Source organism: Quercus suber, unplaced genomic scaffold (assembly GCF_002906115.3).
Source record: "Quercus suber isolate HL8 unplaced genomic scaffold, Cork oak 2.0 scaffold_109, whole genome shotgun sequence".
Taxonomy (NCBI): domain Eukaryota; kingdom Viridiplantae; phylum Streptophyta; class Magnoliopsida; order Fagales; family Fagaceae; genus Quercus; species Quercus suber.
Window position 1 is genome coordinate 34,783 of NW_027069574.1, and position 8,606 is coordinate 43,388.

General features: G+C 34.7%; 2 long non-coding RNA genes across 2 annotated transcripts; both read left to right on the forward strand.

Annotated features, from left to right (window-relative positions):
• Window positions 1-1,939: 1,939 nt before the first annotated feature.
• LOC112008299 (uncharacterized) lies at window positions 1,940-2,779 on the forward strand. Its single transcript, XR_002882544.2, has 3 exons — window positions 1,940-2,167; window positions 2,251-2,322; window positions 2,710-2,779. It is a non-coding gene; the product is annotated as an uncharacterized LOC112008299 (long non-coding RNA).
• A 1,739-nt stretch (window positions 2,780-4,518) lies between these two features.
• Window positions 4,519-6,653, forward strand: LOC136068319 (uncharacterized). The gene is made up of 4 exons (XR_010629691.1): window positions 4,519-5,168; window positions 5,262-5,576; window positions 5,660-5,747; window positions 5,837-6,653. It is a non-coding gene; the product is annotated as an uncharacterized LOC136068319 (long non-coding RNA).
• The last annotated feature ends 1,953 nt before the right edge of the window (window positions 6,654-8,606 follow it).

Below are 8,606 nucleotides of genomic sequence, written 5' to 3' on the forward strand. Positions count from 1 at the left end.
GTTTTATGGTAAACTTTTATATTTATTATTATAATATATATATACACACACATACATATACACACACATATATATATATATTTTAATTTATTTATAAATATAAAAAATAGCGGTAAATTCGAAACAGTACATAGGTATTGACCGGTATTCAAAATATATCGTACCGCTGTCCAAACCGGTACAGCCTTCGGTACAATATTGACTCCCTTGCTAAAAATCTCTCCACCAAATTCTCAACTCCTCACACCATGGCCTAACTCACTTCTTCTCCATTATCCCAATTACTTTCCTCCTTCTTCTTCTTCTGTCTTTCCCTCTTACACTTACACGCCACCACCACCACCTTTGTCTCTCACTACTGCTTCTCTCTCCAAACGACGCCATTTCCATTTCTCCGTCGGCTGCGGCAGGCCTGTCATCTCCACTTTCTCCGGCGTCGGCATTACCAACTCTCTCCCGGTAAGTCTTTTATAATTTCAGAGAAAGTAGTTATTGGACCTGAGGGAATTTTATTTTTATTTGTTTATTTATTTATTTGTCACAGTTAAAATTGGAAAGGCTTTTGATGGATATAGTTTTATTTTATTTTATTTTTATATTAATATAATATGGTTTTCATGTCTGCTTTACCAATATCTGAACCTGAACTTACCGAACATGAATGAATACATAATATAATACATATATCTCAATATCTGTGTCTGCTAGGTGATATTGAAAAAAAGAATAATAACAAATAAAGCTAATAATAAAATAATAATAAAATAAAGCCTAGAACTACTAGAACTCTGGGGTTAGAAATTAGATGAAGCTAGAAGCTTCAATGTCGGTTGCTTTTAGCCGATCTCATGCTTGTATAAATAGGAACCTTTGGTTCCCACTTGTTACATGAGCTGTAAGAGACTTGTGAAGTAGAGGGTGAGATTAGTGAGAGCTGTGAGAGAGGTGTAGAGTGAATTATTGTGAAGTGAGTGATCTGACATTAAGTGTTGGGTGAAGTAAATTAGAGAGAAGTAAAGTCAACAAAGAGGACTATAGTGTCAGTAGGTGTGCACGTGTATTCGGTGAGTGAGCGTATGTAATAGTTCCGTGGGTGTATTGATGCAATAATATAATTTGTTTAGTGTTGTAATTTAAAGAGTCAAATTTTAAATATAAGTTCTTTATTTAGTCTTTTGTTTAACAATTTAGTGTTAACTCAGCACAATTCAATTGCATATATACAAATTTGGGCTTTGTTTCTTCTTTTCTTTAATGCCAATTCCTATTGTAATTGGCGTCTTGGTAGGGTAATTTTGTACTTTTCCCTTTTTTTAGTTAAGATGTTATAATGATAGATAAGGCTATTGCTTTTGAGATCCAATCTCTATCTCTCTTCTTAGTTATTTGTTTTTTGGTTAATTTTTGTTCTCTAGAATTATTGGTTTTCAACTGGAATTGGTATTTTCTTAAAACATCAATTGTAAAATTTTTATTTTTATTTTTATTTTTATTTTTTTGATATAGATAAACATTAGAAAAAAAAAAAAAGGAGATAGTACAAAAGAGTGCCACCTGACTTATATGTAGACCGGATTGTATCTATAGTGGCTAACAGGAAAGCAAGTAGTTATAGCAGCTAAGTCTATTACATGTGAAATAATATCCTTGGGAACAAACAAGTAATGAGTGGTCAACCCTAGTTGTTGAAGATGAGTCAAGTCTGCCATGCTAACCATGTTGTATTAACCATGAAAAATACTTCTATGTTTTCTAAGTAGATATTCACATTAATACAATCATTAAGAAACTTGTTAAGCCTTTTCCAAACAATATGTAGTCCATTTTATATAAATTTTGACTTATCAAAGATTGGCATTTTTGTCTTATGACCTCGAAATTGAGAAAGACCAAATGATATTTCTTTCATTTAATAGTAATCTCAGTTTCAACTATATTAGTGGATCAATTCCTTCTAATTTCTCTCAAATCCCTCTTGTCATTCTGTAAGTTATTTTTTGCATTTGTATCTATGAGAGCCTTTATTATTTGCCATATAGGTGTTGACCAAAGGGGTCAACAGGTTGGTCATTTCCTAACAGTTGGTATTCTGTAGATCCCTTTCAGGAAACCGGTTAAGTGGTGAAATTCCTAAGGGAATTGGTGAGATTGGTTCACTTGAGGAGCTGTAAGTCTTGACGTAGATTTTATTGCTTAATAAAAAGAAGAATGGTGTACAACCTGGGTTAAAGTTTAAGTTGCATTTTATAGGGTTTTGGAAGCTAATCAGCTTGATGGACATCTTCCTGAAAACCTAGGAAATTTGAGCAACTTGAAGAGACTGTAAGACTTTTCCATTTTAATTTCTTCTTTGTGTTTATTTTATCTGTTTCTTTGTTTTTTCCTCTCCCTAGGAAATATTCACTAATAATGCAACTATTGTTACATGGATGTTGTTAGAGTGAATCTTGGTAGTAAAAGCACAAACTTCTTTTTCCTTCTTCTTCCTTTAAAGGTTCTATATAACCTTTGACTTAGGACATGCTTTACAAAGATTGTTATGTTTTATATGCACCATGACTTGATTTAGTGGAAGTTCAAGAAGAAAACACACGTGGTTTTGTGGTTTGAATCAATATTTGAGCCTGTATGGGACCTATATTGCTTGTATGGTGTTGCTTCTTACAAGATGGCTGAAACATAAGCATTGATTTTCTTTGCAATTTGTAGGCCTTGATATTGTTTGCAGAGAATTTGGTGAAGAAGCGGTAAAGAATGTGGTTTTTGTTCCAATCTGGTATGAAACTTAGCTCATGTTTGTTTAAAATTGACTTATGAATATTTACTATCTGCAACATCAATGTTAGTTATGATTAATACAATGCTTTAATTGGTGTAGATAAAATGATGGGTGATAAATGTTGGATGCATCTTCCTACTAGATCTTGCACTGAGTATATTAATGGAGTTGAAAACTTTCTTGAGTATGCATTTAAACATTCAACAGATGGAGATATGATAATCAACTATCCGTGTATTGATTGTAGCAACAGGTATCGTGGGACTCGGGATGAGGTCCAGTATCATCTTTTATTTAGGGGTATAAGGAGAGATTATACTACTTGGTACCTTCATGGGGAAGGTGATAGTGAAGAGGAAGGTGATAGTGAAGAGGAAGGTGATAGTGAAGTGGAAGGTGATGATGATGATGGTATGCTATATGGTGATATGTTTGATATGATCAAGGATGCTTATCCACAAGTGGTGCATGACAGGGAATCAAGTGGAAATGAACCACAAGAGCCAAATAGAGATGCAAAGAAATTTTATAGATTGTTGGAAGAGGTTAAACAGCCTTTGTATCCAGATTGTGAAAAGTATTCAAGCTTGTCCTTCATAGTCAAGTTATTGCACATAAAGTGCGTATCATCATGGAGCAACAAGTCCTTTAGTATGTTGATGGAGCTATTAAAGGATGCATTTCCTATGTGTGAGAGACTACCTAGCTCGAACTATGAGGCAAAAAAGATTGTCAACAATCTAGGCCTCCATTATGAGAAGATAGATGCATGCAAAGATGATTGTGCACTTTATTATAAGGAGTATTCAGAAGTGACTCAATGTCCAGTTTGTAAACTTTCAAGATGGTAGCCAAATAAGGGTGGTAAAGGGAAAAATAAAAAGGCACCATGGAAGTTTTTGTGGTATTTTCCACTTAAATCAAGGCTACAACGATTGTTTATATTAACAAAGACTGCTGCAGATATGAAATGGCACCATGAAAAACGTGTTAATGATGAAGTGTTACGACATCCAGCAGATTGTGAAGCTTGGAAAAAATTTGACCAAATTCATGAGTCATTCGCAATGGATCCTCGTAATGTTAGGCTTGGACTAGTTACAGATGGGTTTAACCCATTTGGAAATATGAGTATTAAATACAGTGTCTGGCCTATTATCTTATTTCCATATAATCTTCCCCCTTGGATGTGCATGTAGGAGCCTTACTCATTGATATCATTACTTATACCAGGCCCAAAGGGTCTTGGGAATGACATTGATGTATTCTTGAGGCTTTGAGGCTGTTGATTGATGAGTTGAAAGAACTGTGGGAAGATGGGGTGTGTACATATGATGCTTCAACAAAGGAGAACTTTCAGATGAGAGCAGCAGTGTTGTGGACTATCCATGACTTACCTGCATATGCTGTTATTTCCGGTTGGAGTACAAAGGGAAATTTGGCGTGTCCTTGTTGTCATAGTGAGACTACTCATTGTAGGTTACGAAATGGATATAAGATATGTTACATGGTACATCGTCGTTTTTTGGCCTTAGACCACAAATGGTGTAATAAGAAGTCACAATTTAATGGTAAAAAAGAAAGGAAGACAGCACCCAAATGGTTATCTGGTGATGATGTGTTAAAACAAATTTGTCCATTAAAGCCAATTATATTTGGGAAAGGCCAGAAAAAGAAATTTCTAGAAGGGCATGGGCAGTTTCATAATTGGAAGAAGCATAGCATTTTTTTTTTTTTTTTTTGAATTGCCATATTGGAGAACACTTTTGTTACGTCACAATTTGGATGTGATGCATGTCGAAAAAAATATATTTGATAGTGTTATTGAGAAAATTATGAATGTTAAAGATAAAACAAAGGATTCTTTAAGCACTCATCTTAATCTAAAAGAAATGGGCATACGACATACGCTCCACCCCATAGAGGTTAATGGGAAGATAGAGCTACTCCCAGCTTGCTATACACTGTCAAATGATGAGAAAAGGGCCATATGCTTATGGCTAAAAAATCTTAAATTTCCAGATGGCTACTCTGCAAATTTATCTCGATGTGTGAATATTGAGGAGAGAAAAATTTCTGGTATGAAGACTTATGATTGTCATGTTTTCCTAGAAAGATTACTCCCACTTGCAGTGCGTGACTTTTTACCTAAAAAAGTATCTGATGCTTTGACTGAGTTAAGTAACTTTTTCAAAGAATTGTGTTCTAAAGTGTTACGAGTGGATGATTTGGATCATCTTGAAACCCAAATTGCAATAACCTTTTGTAAATTAGAACAAATTTTTCCACCTTCTTTCTTTGGTGTAATGGTTCACTTGGCCATTCACCTATCTTGGGAAGCTAAAGTTGCAGGTCTAATGCAATACAGATGGATGTATCCAGTTGAGAGGTAAAGTTTACAAAATTTCATTATAATCTAAATTACAATTGCACACTAGTATTTTATTCTTGATAAAATTTCATATTATGCCTTCAAATATAGGTATTTGCGCAAGCTTAAGAATTATGTCCATAATAAGGCACACGCAGAAGGGTCTATTGCAGAAAACTATTTAGCAGATGAATGTCTAACATTTTGTTCTCACTATTTACATGGAAAAGAAACCAATTTTAATCGGCTAGAGTGAAATTATGATGGAGGTACTTTTGCATGTGCAAATACCTCTCAATTCTCCATATTCTTAACACCTGGACAACATTTAGGGAAAGCAATAAGGTGTGAGTTGAATGATGATCTTCACAATGCAGCAACATTTTATGTCCTTCAAAATTGTGTCAACACTGACCGATTTGTTGAGTAAGATGATCTTCACAAAAATTACTTATTTGATATTCGCATGATATGATATTAAAACTATTAGGATATTTAACTGTGTGCAGAGAACATAAGAACATCCTTACAAATGCAGGTGTTCTCCACATTGACAGGGTGCATAGACAAGAATTTATTGCGTGGTTTGAAAAAAGAGTAAGATAGTAATTTATTTTGAAAATGTATGTTTGTTTATATTTTAACTACTACAACTTGAGTTTAACCTTATTTAGGTTTTATTGTAGATCACCAACTTATATAATACAAGGCAAGTTGATGGGCATATTCTTTCATTAGCTCGAAGCCCTGAGAAAAGGGCTATTTTTTATCGTGGTTACAATGTTAATGGGTTTAGATTTCATACAAATCAATGAGATGAAAGTAAAAGAACACAAAATAATGGAGTTATGGTGAGAGGGGAGGATCAAAGTTGCAATGTGCCTTATTATGGACAACTAACAGACATTGTTAAACTTTAATATACTGAAGGGAACAAATTTGTGTTGTTTAAATGTGATTGGTATGATGTATCTCATGAAGGAATTGGTTATAAGAGAGATCGGCACGGAACCACTATTGTTAATACATCACAAAAGTTGAAAACCGTAGAGCCATTTGTATTAGCATGTCAAGCAACTCAAGTTTACTATGTTAATGGAATAAAAGATCCCACATGGAATGTTTTGATTGAAACCAAACCACGAAACCTTTATGAAATGCCATCAAATGAAGAAGAGCCATAGCAAGAAGAAGAAAATTTACACTGTAATGCAAATGTGCTGCAAGAAGAAAATGAGGATGATGATATAGATTGGAGAAGGAGTGGTGTTGAGAATATGATAATCGAGTGACTTCAAAGGCTTACAGCCTCCACTCCATCATCGTATTTGGCTTCATCAAGATTAGTTATCTGTGTGCATAATACTAAGGATGCTTATTGAAGTAGAAATTTAGTTACAGACAAGGTACGGGCAATTATCTCTCTTGCTCTCTTTCTTAATTCTCTAAGGTTATTACCCTAGTATAGAATGCTCTTATTGACCCCATTGAGTTTAATATGTGATTATATATCTATTTTGACTATGTCTGTGCTTGAAGTTGCTTTTTTTTTCTTTTTTTCTTTTTTTCTTTTCTTTTCTTTTCTTTTGAAGGAGATACTATTGCTGGCTTTATAAATGTGTCCCCTTCATGCTTATATATCTATTTTGTTTTAGACATGCACTTTAGACTAGGGAGGCAGGGACAATGGAGTCATGGACACAATTTAAACCGCATATTTGAGCTTGATCAAAATTCTTAGATACATGGAGGTTATTAGCGAGGGCATTGACCTTTAATATATCAACTGCAATCAACTCAGAAAAGAGCATTAAAAATTTACCCCCTTACTTGATTTCTTTATCATTTGAGCCAATGTCTATTTGGAAGTAGAGTCAAATTTGTTTTGAGAATATCAAAATGTCTATAAGTTCATAATAAGAATGACTTAAAGCTTTTAGTGGCAAAACAACGATTAAATTTTAGTTTATTTTGCTAGTCTCTCATATGATCTTGTTACTTACATGTAACACAATGGTGGATTTAATGGTTTAGAAACATTTCTACAATAAGCGTGAGTTTTCATAAGTAATTTTTTTTTTTTTTTGGTAATTAGGGTGTTAATGTTAGTGGTGGTTAATTTTCTGAATTTTAGATTGTAGAGACAGCAAGAAAGCTGGGTATTCTGGTGGTTGCGGATGAAGTTTATCACCATTTCACTTTTGGAACTAATCCATTTGTGCCAATGGGAGTATTTGGATCAATAGTGCCTATTCTCACACTAGGGTCCATATCAAAAAGATGGCTTGTACCAGGTTGGCGACTAGGATGGCTTGTGACTAGCGATCCTAATGGCATCCTTCAAAAAACCAAGGTCATCTCCCTCTTGTGTGTGTGTGCGTGCATGCGCACATTCATGTGTGTATTTTGAATTAAGCTTCCACATCCGTAGACTCAATAGAATTATAACAATGGTTCTCCATTATATTACATTTTGAATGAATAATAACATGACTTGTAATAGTCTCAAATCCTTTTCCTTTCCTCTTAGGTTCTAGATTGCATTATCAGTCTTCTCAATCTGATATCTCATCCACCAACGTTCATTCAAGTTTGTAAAATAGCATTTTTTTTTTTTTTTAGAGAAATAACAAGAAAAGGCAACATATAAATGTCAACTGAAAAAGAGAGTGATAGGGTATCCCAAAACCATATAAATTTCAACTGAAAACTTTATCAAGACATCCACATACTGACTGTATATGATAAACTGGAATTTGTTCTTATGAAAATTGAACGTGCTTCTGTTTTGTGTGAGCTCATGCAATTTTTCATGGCATTTAGTTGATTAAATATGAGTATATGACAGACAATAACTAAGATTGGACGATGATTGCATTTTGTAGTTGACGATGATTGCATTTTGTAGTTGACAATGAATGGTGCCCAGGATATAGAGATTGCCATGGGAGCCTATCAACCATTCCACCTATCCACTAGGCAGCCAGCCAGGGGACAAATCCACGGCTTCCGAATGGCATTGTGGTACGAGCACTTAGGCATGCTAGATAACCCATTTCTCCATCCAGAAAGTGTGGAATGTGTCCAAAGAGTGAACCAAATGGCCAGAAAGTATTGGGACCTCTACTCTAGTGAGACATTGGACCATGACTTGCCAGGCCATTTGTTCAGTTATCCCATTCATATCACTAAAAAAGGAGAGGTCAAAGTGCTACTTGGGATAGAATTCTTCCCAGACACAAAGGCTAAAGTTCTTGGATCCAAGTCTAAATTACTGCCTCCAATTCTCACCACTTAATTAACTTGCATTGATTTTAAAATTGAGCTTTTTTTTTTTTTTTTTTTTGGTTCATCTTATTTCCCAGTGCTATGAGTGATTGGAGGGGGGGGGGGGGGGGGGGGGGACAACTGATAGGCCCAGTAATACCCTCATCCACAAAAGGAGAGATTGGATGA